At 37.0% G+C, this 13,275-nt stretch overlaps 1 long non-coding RNA gene across 1 annotated transcript; it reads left to right on the top strand.

Moving 5' to 3' along the window:
• The first annotated feature begins 5,754 nt into the window (after nt 1-5,754).
• Nucleotides 5,755-12,797, top strand: LOC120356787. Its single transcript, XR_003268557.2, has 3 exons — nt 5,755-7,594; nt 10,604-10,739; nt 11,074-12,797. It is a non-coding gene; the product is annotated as an uncharacterized LOC120356787 (long non-coding RNA).
• Nucleotides 12,798-13,275: the final 478 nt, after the last annotated feature.

The following is a 13,275-nucleotide window of genomic DNA, read 5'->3' as shown; positions in this document are numbered from 1 at the left end:
TTTAGAATACAATCGAAAACAATTTTTCTTTCGCAATGCAACATTCTTTTAACGAGATTGTTATTCATTTTCGACATAAAACTGCACATGGCCGCAATATTCCTTAATAATTAACTTTACGCGTATTACGTTTCTTTACGTCCTTTCCGTAAATATATAAATTACAGTGTACTTGGAACAGATAAAAAGAGAGAGAGAGAGAGAACGTCTCTTTCCAGGATAATAGGATAACGTGGCTATAAAAATCATAGCTTCGTAACATCGACAAGCAGATTTTTAGCTATTTTCGTCTACAATCGGCGAGTACCATTCCGTTCTATTTTGATTAGGAAACGAATTTTATACTTTTTAATATAGTAATTAAATACAAGATAAGTATTTCCCAAGATTGTAACGTACTATACGATATTCCATTATTATTCCATTATTATTCCACTAAACGCTTTATGTGACTCGTAACTTGTTCGATAATACCCCTTTAGAGAGCCCCCGAGAATCCTGATTTTAGGATCTCGAGAACAGATTAATACACGCAGCTTCTTCTCGAAACTGGGTAAGCTCTTAAATTAAATAAATGTTAACTCTTGTTACTGAGCCAAACTTATTGAATTAAAAAGGGGCGCGCAAGCCAAAACGCTGCTTTAAGCAAAATGCATTTCAAGTTTTTATTTTATCTTATAGAATACTTAGGGAGAGAGAGCCACAACTTCATTAACTATTAACAGAGTTTTAGTGGCCCCTCCAGGTATGCTCTAAGATAAAATAAGAACTTGAAATTTATTTTCTTCAAAAAATAATGTTTACGCTCCTTTTTCACAATCGCCGTTGTAGTATATATACATATATATACATATATGCTCATTTGAATTCTAAAATCGATCAAAATTTTTGGCGCAAGTGGGAGACTCTCGTCAAAGATCGCCGCGAATCCCGCAGGATCCTCGACGGTCGGCTCTCGTTAGTTCGTACGACGTAGCAAACGTAGGCGAAACGGATGTTCAAGAAGGGCGGAGCAGCTGATCTAACGAAGTAGCGGGAGGATCACTCGAGGTCTGCTTAGGGGTTTCCTTAACTTGAGATTAACTCGAGGTTAATTCACTTAGGAGGACTTGGCCCAGGCACTGCTCCGGGCTGCTATTAAGTATTACTACTCGGATTAGTATTACCAGTTTACTCGAGTCGTGCCACACGATGCCGCCGCAACGCACCCGCACCGTGTCGTGTGCACCGATCTGCATGCGCTCACGCATATATACAGGAATTTACGCGCGTAACGTTAACATGCCTCGAAGAGTACACCTATAACATTTTCCCCTTTCATTTCCCCTCCCCCTCTCTCTCTTTCTCTCTCTCTCTCCCTCGAAAATGGCTCCCGAGACTATCGTATTTCCCTTAATGATATACTCCGCGTGAGAGACGACTTTTCGGGATTTCACGCGACGCCGCTGTTTTACGGCAAACGCCAAGATAAAGCGGTGTTGCTGTAAAGCGATGCAGTTGCGCGTGGCGTTTCTACAACGCTCAAGGCATTATCGTAGATTGCGTCTTCCTGCTACCTCCAGTGTTGTTCAGTTGGTATGTAGAACAACAACGTCAACTTGTGAGCCGGCAATTATAAAAGGTTTCAGCGAGACGGACCCTGTTTGAACTTCCAACATGCGATTCTTCTTGCCCTTTTTACGCCCAGTTCTTGTATTACGAATATAGAGGTACCCTCAAGTATTTATATGAGTATTTTTATTAATATGAAATATTTATTCATGCTGCTTCTCATAATTCCTACACTTGTTCTTCCTTTGTAGGATTTTAGCATTATGTTATAGCAAGATAGTTTTTTTCAGTATGAAAGAAAAGCGAGATTATGTTATTTGCTTTGTATTGTAAAGAGATATTTCGTAATAAAATTCTGTCGTCAGATGGTATAAACATTTATGTGCTATTCAACCGTATAATTCATATATTTTATTAATTTATTAATTTATTAATCTTGGCCGTAACACGCTTTTTCTTGCGATAAAAGCCCGTCACTATCCATGGACAACTTAAACACTTTGTCCTTTGCACACACAATTTCGCAAAATTTTCTACGTCGACTACCTTTACCTTGTTTATATAGGGATAAAAAATATATTAATATAAAATTTTTACTTACGGTCTACATTTGATAAATACTTATATCTCTGCAAGGTCCGAATATTAAAATATGTTCTAGTACTAAAATCGTTTTCTTTCTCTTGTAAAAAAATTTTAAAAATTCAGTAAAATTCTATTCTAGAAGAAGCTTACTTTTTAAGCCATTTAATTTATGCCATTAATAAGAAAGCTTACGTATCTTCTTATATTCATGTACAATTCCGCAATAAAGATTGCAAAAAGCATTTATATCACCATGATAATAAAATTTTCTAGAAATAAATCGCCACTGTACCTGCAAGCGCCTTAAACAACCTTCGCTCAAGAATTCTGTAATATTTTACGTTCCCTACTTCCTTCTTTCTCTACTCGTTACTCGCATACTCGTCTACCTTGACGCAGGCGTTTTTCCCTTCTCGTCATTTCTGTTCGTTTCTCGACTGCGTTAATTAGAAACGCGTCACGTATTAACCATTAACGGCGGCGACAGACACAGGAGTCTTTTTCGCACGAACCGGCGACATTTGACGGCCGAAATGGCCATCGCTTGGTTACGAGAACTATCGGAAATCATAACGTATCGCCGCGTACACGGCATAATAACGAGGGCCGGTTCGTAATGACAATTGTCTATTACCTGTGGATGGACGAGCGTGACCCCATCCGTAGCGATGGCTACAATATTGCGCCAAGTATGAGATTTTTGAGCAAAGAGTCGATGCAACATTAATCTCTGACCAACACTAGAAATAAAATAATAGCATATATGTCACACGCTATACAAATACAAGTGTCCACGTTCAAAAGATAACGAAACAAAAATGGATTGAATCCTAAATTTATCAAGTCTATAAATTTTATAGACAATACAACTTGAAATAGAGTTTATAAAATGTGGATTCGATGCATTTTTTTTTTGCTCTTTGACCATGCCCCCTTTCGATCGAGCATCCATATTCGGTTTGCTCGAAAATTGCGAGCAAGCATTGATTCGAGGGCCATCACTACTCTGTCTCTATCTCTCTCTCTCTCTTGCTCTCTAGGTGGCTCTTCCGCACGGACGCCGTTCAATACTCACGTATGAATAGCGATGCGAAATCGGACAGCGCCGCGCAAATTCACGATGCACGCCCGGGACTCGTTTAAACGCATCACAAATGGCATGCACCTGCCCAACGAAATCGCCGTGCCAAATAGCGGCCGAGAATTTTTGCGCGCCAACGGCGCCGGTCACTCTCGTGCGTCACAAAGCGCGATCATTTTGACATAAAAACGGAGCAAAAGCGTCAAAATCGTCACAAGTAACCTGATATCGTCAAAGATCGGTACCTATATTATCCGCACTTTGTTTAATGGAACTTTACGGAATTTTAGAGCAATTTATATTTGATTTTTATTTCGGTAGAATGGTGAGGCACTATTTATTCATCAGTAAAAAATTTTTCAATTAAACAGAAGGAGCAAAAGTAGGTAATGTATGTTCTTACTGCATTCCGTATACATTTTCATAAAATGTTTTACGTATAGAAAACATTAGTATCAAATCAAAAGAATATGTCTCATATGTAAGCTAAAATGTATAAAATCTTTAGAATTTTCTTAATAGTTTTAAATTTCAGCAAAATATTTTATATTTTTGTTTAGATATTGCAATAGCCATTTAAGCACAGTATGATTCTTTTGCTAACAATGGTATTAAAAAGTCCTAATTTTTAGTTTAAATATATTATTTTCTTTCGATACATTTTTCCTCTTAATTTATAAAAATTATTAAATAATTATTAAATAATTAAATAAATTATTAAATAAAAATGATTATATTTTTCTTAATAAAGTTATATAAAATTTCTTCATTGTATATTTTTGTTTATATGCGACAACAATTGTTAGTTTTATACAAATCTTTTTCTATATAGAAATTTTTATTTGATTGCAAATGTATTATTTGAAATAAAACTGATGAAAGATTAACTCTTTACAAATGTATGAATGTATCAACTAAATGATTTCACAGCTGTCGAGCGTGCAAAATAAAAAATGTCAGTTGCATTAATTATATCTCTTGTATTAAATATAACAGATTAAATTTGTCTAGATATACATCACAGTAAATAAAATCGAAAGAATAATAAAGAGACGTACGTGAAATATATATAATGTACAATACATATATGTATGTATTTAACCAAATTTACATATAACAGTAGCTTATTTCAATTGTAACATCGCAATTTTCAACGTGTTGTTTCACGAGAGATAAATTCACGTTGCGACAGCGTAAAATTGGGATCATATTTTGTCTCCCGTATCTCGCTTACCAGCGAGAAATAATCAGCGATAATTAAGTTGAATTCCTGAACGCTCTATTATAATCCAAGTTATAAACTGAGAATTAATACCTGAATTAGTGATCGATCAGAAGCGAGAGCAGATTCCGTATATAATCGAACGAAAGACCTTTACTTCTTTCAATTCCCGTTACAAACCGAAAGCGACATCGGCAACGGAAAAAAGGGATCAACGCGGTTCCAGTAGGATGATCAACCGAGAAAAAAAGAGGATCTAACGAGAAAACGAGCAGCGGCGGTAGCGGTGGCAGCGGGTAAGAGCGGCGCGGCGGGCAGATTTCAATTACAAACAGGAACGTATCGCAAAATGGTGGACACTGGGCATAGTATTAAAAGCCGAGCGGACTTGGCTTTTCGGCGCGAACCCCGAGAAGAGAGGAAAAGAATCGGAGTGAGAGAGGACGAACCGCTCTCTTGCATCACTCGCGTTGGCTAGCATTCATCCGTTTCCATTGAGTCGACCTGGGCCGCCGTGCAGCTCTCGCACAATGCCGGGCACTCGCTATTGCGCGCGCGAGAGACCTATTATTTCATCAGCTCGTCCCTTTTCTTCGATCCGCGTATCCGATATATCCGCTCTCCCCCCGCCACGGTATTCCGACCACCCGCCTCGTTTCCCGATCTTCGTCCGACCGTCGATCTTTTTCCTCCTCTTTTCGCATTGCCTACGTCTCTTCGCCTCGTATTTCGCGTTATTAAGGATCATCCTGGACCGCCGACGTCGCCGTTGCAATACGCCCGAGTGAACCGGATCGATTTTCGGCTCGAGACGACGGCAAAATGCACCTGCATCTGCATCTCGCTCGAAGTAAGAGATCAACTTCTATTCTGAGTCACGTTTCCATTCACATTTCACTTTATATTTGGATTTTATCGATATTTATATTTAGAGAGAGAGAGAGAGAGAGAGAGAGAGAGAGAGAGAAACAATCGCACAATTGTGAAAAGTGCAACTACAATCTTATAGTTTCTCTACACACAGAAAAACAATATTAGCATCAAATTTAATTCAATCAAATGGAACCTAATATATTCTATTTAACAATCAATGTTTCATATATAAACAAGAATATATGTTATTTTATAAAACGATTATATGTATAAATGTTGTATATATGTATTTAAAAAATTCTAATTCTTGGTTTAAAAATATTGTATTTTTTTCTATCTGTTACTTTTTTCCTCTAGACAGGAAATTATTAATAATATTTTTCTTGATAAAACTAAATAAAATTTCTTCATAAGCTAATTCAGGTAAATTACGTCTGTTCAACAGTATGTAATCTCATTAAAAAAATAAAGATATTTTTAAAAACATTTTTTTCCATGTACAGCTTCCTCCTATATTAATACTTTACTTTAGACATAAGTATTAATATCCTTAACTCGCCATCCGTGGAACTTTCGAAGCAAAAGAATTCCGTTACTTATTTAATATGAATGAATTCTGCGACGATTCGCGACCCTATCTAATTCTTTGCTCATAAGACTTTCAAAGACGTTCTTATCTTCTCTTCGTCTGCATATTTTATTTTTATTCTTATTGTATACCGCACATTACGCTTACGCTTACTAATCAATTTTCTTTATCTCTTGTCTCCAGGTCAAACAATACTGGCACAGTGACGTTGCAAATTTAGATAAATTTTCTATGTATTACAAAATAAGCAAACCTATTGTGTTTCCTCTCTGTTTAGTTCTATCTCTCAACTTCCTCGTCTCTCTTATGTACACACGTACGCCAACAGGAAGCTGTGATAGCTCTTGACAAGCACGTGACGTTTGCGGCCGTCCCGCTGCCGAGCATGTAATTATCGCATACCGCGTAGGCAGCTAGTTGCATTGCTATCGGCTGTTCTTACTCCCAATGCATTAAGAGTAGTTCGATTGTATTAGAACGCCTGAAATTAAATGTATCTTTTTGGTGTGCCGGCGTATCATCTGAGATTTAACGAATTTTGTAACAAAGTCATAATCACAGTCGCTAAAATATGATATTAGCAATAACAACTTTAATAAAAATCTCCGATTAAATCCACCGTAATATATAATTTAATTAAATGACACACTTTTCATGTATGTATTGTGATAAAAATGTAACTAATCAACAAATGAAATTGTAATTTTTTTATTTTGTTATGCGCGTTTCAGGAAAAGTTTACTGCACCTTTCAATAATGCCGACATGTATGACACAGAATTTATTAAACATATTTTCAAGTTACACTTTACAAAAATAAATAAATATTCGCTACATGTGCGAGAGGTGTATTTTAAAATAAATATTGAATTGATTCGCTAATATTGAAGTCAGATATCTTTAATGTTCCAAGCGCTTCCAATAAATAAAGCCAAAATATTCGAATAACTCCACGATCCTGCGCGCGTGGATCGCGCGCGTAGGTCGTATTAAAAAAATAGTACGATCTCACAGGCTAGGCTTTCGGGGCTGGCTAATCCAGCAATAACGACGCAATAGCGCTCGCAAACGATCTCACATCCGGCCGACTCTTTCCGCATTGGAGAACTTAATTGCACCGTGAGCAGATCGAGAGAAATGCTGGACGTGAACTCGTTCTGTGGTACTCGTGCGGAATCGCGTATTGTCTCCCGACCAGCCCTTCAAGCTCGCTTCGTCGCCCACACGCCTCGTCGGTGCGACACCCCGTACCATCCGCCCCTCACATGTGCGCCGTCCACGGTAACGAACCATCTCGCCATCACCATCACCGACCAGCACCAGCACCAGCACCAGCACCAGCAATGACCGGCTTTACCTCTCACGCGCGCGACAGTAACGTCGTTGTGTGAAAGCCGCTCCTGATCATTCGCGCGTGCTATATTATTTTTACCTCGGCAACTAGAGCGGCGAAACACGTAGCGTTATCAAACAACGGCTTTGTCTAACTTTAATTGAAAATATTGGAATAAATTTTCCAATAGACGTTGCCGATGAAACCACCGCCACCGTCGCTACCGCCACCGCCGTCACCGCGAGCGCATGGCCACCCACCCGACGTAGAGTGAATGGATGACTGAATCGCGCGGGGAAGGATAGAGAATACCGGGGGAGAGAACGAGGGCCCCCGATCAGCATGGAATACCGAGAGATGGGTAGGTAGGTAGGTAAATAGCCCTTTTGCGGGACGAGTTTATATGATGTGGGATTGTGTTGTTCAAAAACGGGACCGCGTGGCCCGTCAACCATTTTTGGACCGATTGATGTCGTGCCGACGCGGCGACGCGGCGACGCCCCGCGCCCGTACCTTCATTCGAATGCGTCAGGTAGATCATGACAGAATCACTGATGCCATAAATGAAATGAACACGTATATACACGGACATTGGTCGCGGTGACAATCGTCGCGTGTTAATGTGTGCGTGTCGAGATAAACGATGAAATCGGTCAGACCGCGAGCGAGCGACGCTAACGCCCGCTGATAATTAATACACGTCTCCGCGTATGTCGCCAAGATCTAATTATCTGGGAAAGGTCGCACTGAAAGAAGGAATATCTTAATACAACAAAATGTTTTACGTTAAATAAAATTTTATAATATTTATAATACCTGCAATCAAGATAAAACATTTTTTAATTAAATATTTATCTTATTTTATTTGTGTAAATAAAATAAAGAAATAATTTTTAATCAAGTATTTTTTTTCTTGCAGTTTCTAGAAAATATTTACTATTAGATAATTTCTAGATAATTAAATCTTTTAATCTAAGAAAACAATTTAATTAAGTTTAATAATATTATTAGCTTATTTGTAAAATTATTAGTTAAATGTAAAAAATATAATATAAAATTAAATTACACTAAAGTAATATGTCCACTTATTTAAAAGTAAATAGCTTTACTTAAACTATTTACAGAATGAACAAATGCCTACATCAAAATACCATACATAATTTTAGGAAAATGTATTTTTTCTTTTATTTCATTTTTCCCCTCAGTGCAACAATCGCATGATAATTTAAGATCGTATAGCCATACCTCTCTCAAGAACAGCAAGTAAATGGGAATAACTTAATAGGTCGTAAGATATAATAAACAGTATATAAAATAAATTACATTATTAACAAACATAAATAATTGAGAAGCTGTACGTAACTGTCATAATTAGATTCTAGTGCTAATTTCTTGTATAATTTTATATATTATAAAATCACCACTTTTATATATATTTTTTTTAAGTACGTGAAACTGTGCGCCAAATAAATTTTCAGATTTAAAACAGTTTCCAAGTTGGGTGTGTATAACATTTTATATAAACATTTTATATTCTTTTCTTTAAGTATCTTTTTTTAATTTATTACGATAAGATAGAAGGGAGAAAGATTATTAAATTGACATAAATAAGGTATTATATTTACCCCAAGGTTGCTCCGCTGGGACCCGATGCCTTCTCCTCTCAGTTCCACTTTGCACTCGCGAAACACTCGCGTTAAATACATTGAAAATGCGCCCGTGGACTAATTAAATATGAGAATCTTTCGCGCAAGCACACTGCGACACTGCCGGTTTATAAGACCCATGATAAAACTTCCAATTCAGAAGGAGTTCCGTGGATCCAACGCCTCGAGTCGACGAGCAGGACACATGCGTACCTGCCTCGAAGAAGGATCAAAAGCTACGCGGAAGAAAACGAAATCAATGCCATTGAATCCGACGCCTCTTGTCTCGCGAAAATCACGTTTAAAATTGACTCAGTCATACGCAGCCAGCGTAAGGTAATTCACCCAGGTAATTCACAAGGGTGCAATACCACAAGCGACGTTACAAGGCTGAGGTGACGAGAGAAGAAGGTACTCATTGCCGATGTCTAACATTCTAGACGAATCAGGAAATGCGATCCAGCCTCTCGACACGAGCGGGACCGCCAAGACTGAGCCTGACCAAATGTCAGATTAAACGTGATTCACACGCTTTAGAATGGTGGACGGCGCGGTGGGATCAAGTAAAACGGGCGAATCCAAGTCGACCGATCCAAATTCTTATCGCTTAGGACCGAACCGATCGTCAGAGACAAAGCGTGTAACCCTCATATCAACATGCCATAACGCAGCCCGGTATTTCCTCGTGCACGGGCACTCGGAATGAGACGTCGCGATGTGCCGTAGCCACTATGCGCAACGTCTCAATGAAGAAATGTCTCGTGTTCAAGTCAAGTAGCGAGGGTGCGATTCCAGGCCCTCGAATTAGGATTTTATCAAATGGGAGTTATAAAAAGTTCATTAGTCCGATACTTAAACGACACTCCCGAAACAAACGCGCGACGCGACGAACCGGCTGCGGTTCGTTTATTTTATTATAAATCGGCGACGATTGGCTTCCTCTCGTCAATGAATTTTTACTTCGAGAAATATCTGTAAAATACGATTAAAATATCCGTTAAATAGGCCAAGTATATTATACACCCTTTACGTTATAAATATTATAAATATGATAATACATAATTAATCCTTGTAAACGTAATTTTGAAATTTACAGTACAACTCTGCCACAAACAAATTTATGCAAATATAATTTTGCAATTACGACATTACCTATGACTATTTCGCGTTTCAAAAACTACAAGTAGTGATCGATAGCTGAAGTAAAAAATGATCGCCATCATTGCTGAGTACTACCATGTACTTTTCGATCATACAATCTCGAAATACACATTAAAAAAAAAAAATTTTACTTAACAAAAAAAATTATTTACTTGGTGAGTCTTAATAGCTTATTTATAATACTTGCAAGTTAAAAACTTTTTATTGAAATATTTATGAAAGTAAAATAAGGAAATAATTTTTAATCAAGTTTTTTTTTCTTGCAGTTCTAGAAAATATTTACTATTAGATAATTTTTATATTCAAGATATTACAAAAACAATTAAATTTTTTGATCTAAAAAAACAATTAAATTAAGTTTAATAATATTATTAACTTAGTTAAATAATGTAAAATAATTATTTCTATGTAAAAAATGTAATAATACAAAATTATATACTTAAGGTAATATGTCTATTTATTTAAAAGTAAATATTTTTACTTAAACAAAACAAACAAATGCTTCTATCAAAATATATGGTTCTAAGAATGTATTTTTTTCATTAAAAAAATTTTTTCCTCAGTGCAGCTATTTTTCACGAACCCTTGGCTGGCCGAACAGCCGTCACGTCCGTCGGAGATCTAACCCGTGGTAATCTAGCTGATGATAAACGGTTGTTGTGCAAAATACGTCAATCCGACGCGATGGCCACTTGTATGGTGAGGGAAATAATTTATATCGCAACAAAGCACGTAAAAATTATGAAAATTTTAAAAGAAATATTACATTAGCTTTAATAAACGTTATTTCTATTAAACTGGACGATGATGAATGAAAGGTATAGTGGCAGCTAAATTTTTTTAATTAAAAATCAACAAAATTTTTTTCTGATCGAAGATTAAAAGATAATCGTCATTCATCAAGTTGCAAAGACAAACAAATTTTAAAAAGTTATTTAATTAAAGTTAGAAACATTTCCTTTTCTATTATAAAATCAATATGATGAATGAAGAAATAAAACCAATCACACTAGTCATCTACTATTCGACACAGGTGACAGAGACTCATCGACGGATTGCAGTGGGCGAAATGACAGATTGGAGAGCAGACCGGAAGCGAGTTCACCGCTCATTTGCGTCAGGATGAAGCCATGCTCAACCCCGATTTCTGCGCCTCCCCGTCTGTCTCTTCTTCCCTTCCAAACCCTCATCCCTCGCGTGCCCCCGCCGTTAACCAGCCCCACTCGATGCCTGGGGCCCGTCGCCGCCGACAGTCGCTTCTTCCCGGGGGCGGGACCAGGCAGAACCGGAAGTGCCCGGATATGAGTTTCCGGCGCGGACAATTTGCAACGCGAAATTGAATGATCGACTTCGATAACCGTCCCAGGGCTGTTCCTACCCAGCAACCGGCTACGCGTATTCCAGGACGGCGCCGTCGCCGTTATGTTGAAAACGAATCGTCGGGCCGCCTCGCCATTACTGCGATTCGTTATCGTCATTACCGGCATCGACGGTGCGTGTGCCGGTCGCTACGGGGGAGGAAGAAAGAGAGCGTGTGGCCAACGGTAATTGTTGCAGTCGCAGTGAATGTCAACGCGGAGGTCTTCTTTTAAACTGGACCGGATCAAGCAATAATAATCGAAAATATACAAAGATAAGTTTGTAATAATTAATAAAAGATTTTCCTGTGAAATGTCTAAATATTTATTTAGATATATGTAAATCTGAAAATAATTTTATTGTCAAAACTTTTTGCAGTTTTGCTTTCATTACACTAGAACGTCTTGCATAATTATTTTGTTACCAATAAAATTAACTTTAAATCTGTATGTAGCTAAATATTTTCGATACTTCAGCGTAATTGTTCATTTCGTCTCACTAGTAATAATAAATACATCATAAAAAAACAAACGGACTACAATAATTAATAGTACACACAGTTAGGTATAGAAATTCGGAATAGATTTAGACTCTCTATCGTCAACTCTATGTTCGATTTCAACTCATTCAATCAATTAATTCTTGTTAATTTCTGCCTATATTTCTCGATATTTATATCTACCATCAATTGAGCGCGATTTTATTAACATTATTGTTACCCGTGTTTAACGGGATTATAGTAATAACGATCAACCATGTTACGCCTCGCAAACCGGTCATGCTTCAGGCAAAGTCAACCTGCGTGTCATCAACGGCGCGTCCACCAGCATGATACAATCGATAATGGCGATTAATAATACGGATATCGCGATTATAATTAGCAGAATCATACGGGCAACGCAACAGGAGGGGGACTCGTCGTTTAGCGCGACAATAAATTTTCGCCGTTATCCGCGTCGGCGATTTGATCGACGTAAATTTCGTCGCAATTAAACGCGCTGCGCGAAACCGCATTTTGACCGAGGTGTCTCTATATATTCAACAATCGCTGCATTGTTTTGTAATATTTCAGCTCGAGGCAGTCCAGAGCGGAACGCCAACGCAGACGGTAATAGCTTGCTTTGATATACGTACAAACTGTGTAACACTTTTTTTCAACGTTGAAGCACCCACGATTTCCGCGCGATTAAAGTGACTGCGATTTGCATTCACAAATGATTTTTTACAAACTAGCTAAATAAAATAGAGAGATGTTAAAATATTCCTTCTCTGCAATATTCCCTACATGGAGGAAAATATTATTCTCGTGCTCAGAAAAGCGATTATTCAATTTTTACTTTTCTTCTTTTACATAACGATTATCTTTGTAAAAAATATCTTGATAACAGTCTGAAAATACTCATCACATTTACATAAAACATATAATATTTTTATTTTAAATAAACTTCTGCGTAACCATAGAAAAATACAAAACATTGTAAATTACTTGAATTAATAAATATTATTTATTTTACAAATTTATCATAAGTTTACCATAGGCATAAAATTTATTCAAAATGCATCTTGAATCCTAGTAACTTTGTATTTATTCAAGAAAATTAAGTCAAAACAAAAATTTGATTTGTTCATTATTCTAACTTTTCTTTCATGCAATTTAATAATATTCTTTGAAAAAGTATAAAGTCCTTTTTACAATATGTAATAAGTTTTTCTAAAATTTAAGACAAGTATATTTTAAGACAATTATCAAAAAAATATTCTTTGTCACAGATAATTTGAAGAAAAAAACAAGTTGAGTAATCGCTTTTCTTAACAGTAGAATTCATATTTTTCTGTGGGTATGTGCAATTATCCATAATCACGAGACTTCGTATAA

This window comes from Solenopsis invicta, chromosome 5 (genome assembly GCF_016802725.1).
Source record: "Solenopsis invicta isolate M01_SB chromosome 5, UNIL_Sinv_3.0, whole genome shotgun sequence".
Taxonomy (NCBI): Eukaryota; Metazoa; Arthropoda; class Insecta; order Hymenoptera; family Formicidae; genus Solenopsis; species Solenopsis invicta.
Note: the sequence above shows the minus strand (reverse complement) of the source record. Positions and strands in the feature narration are given on the sequence as shown.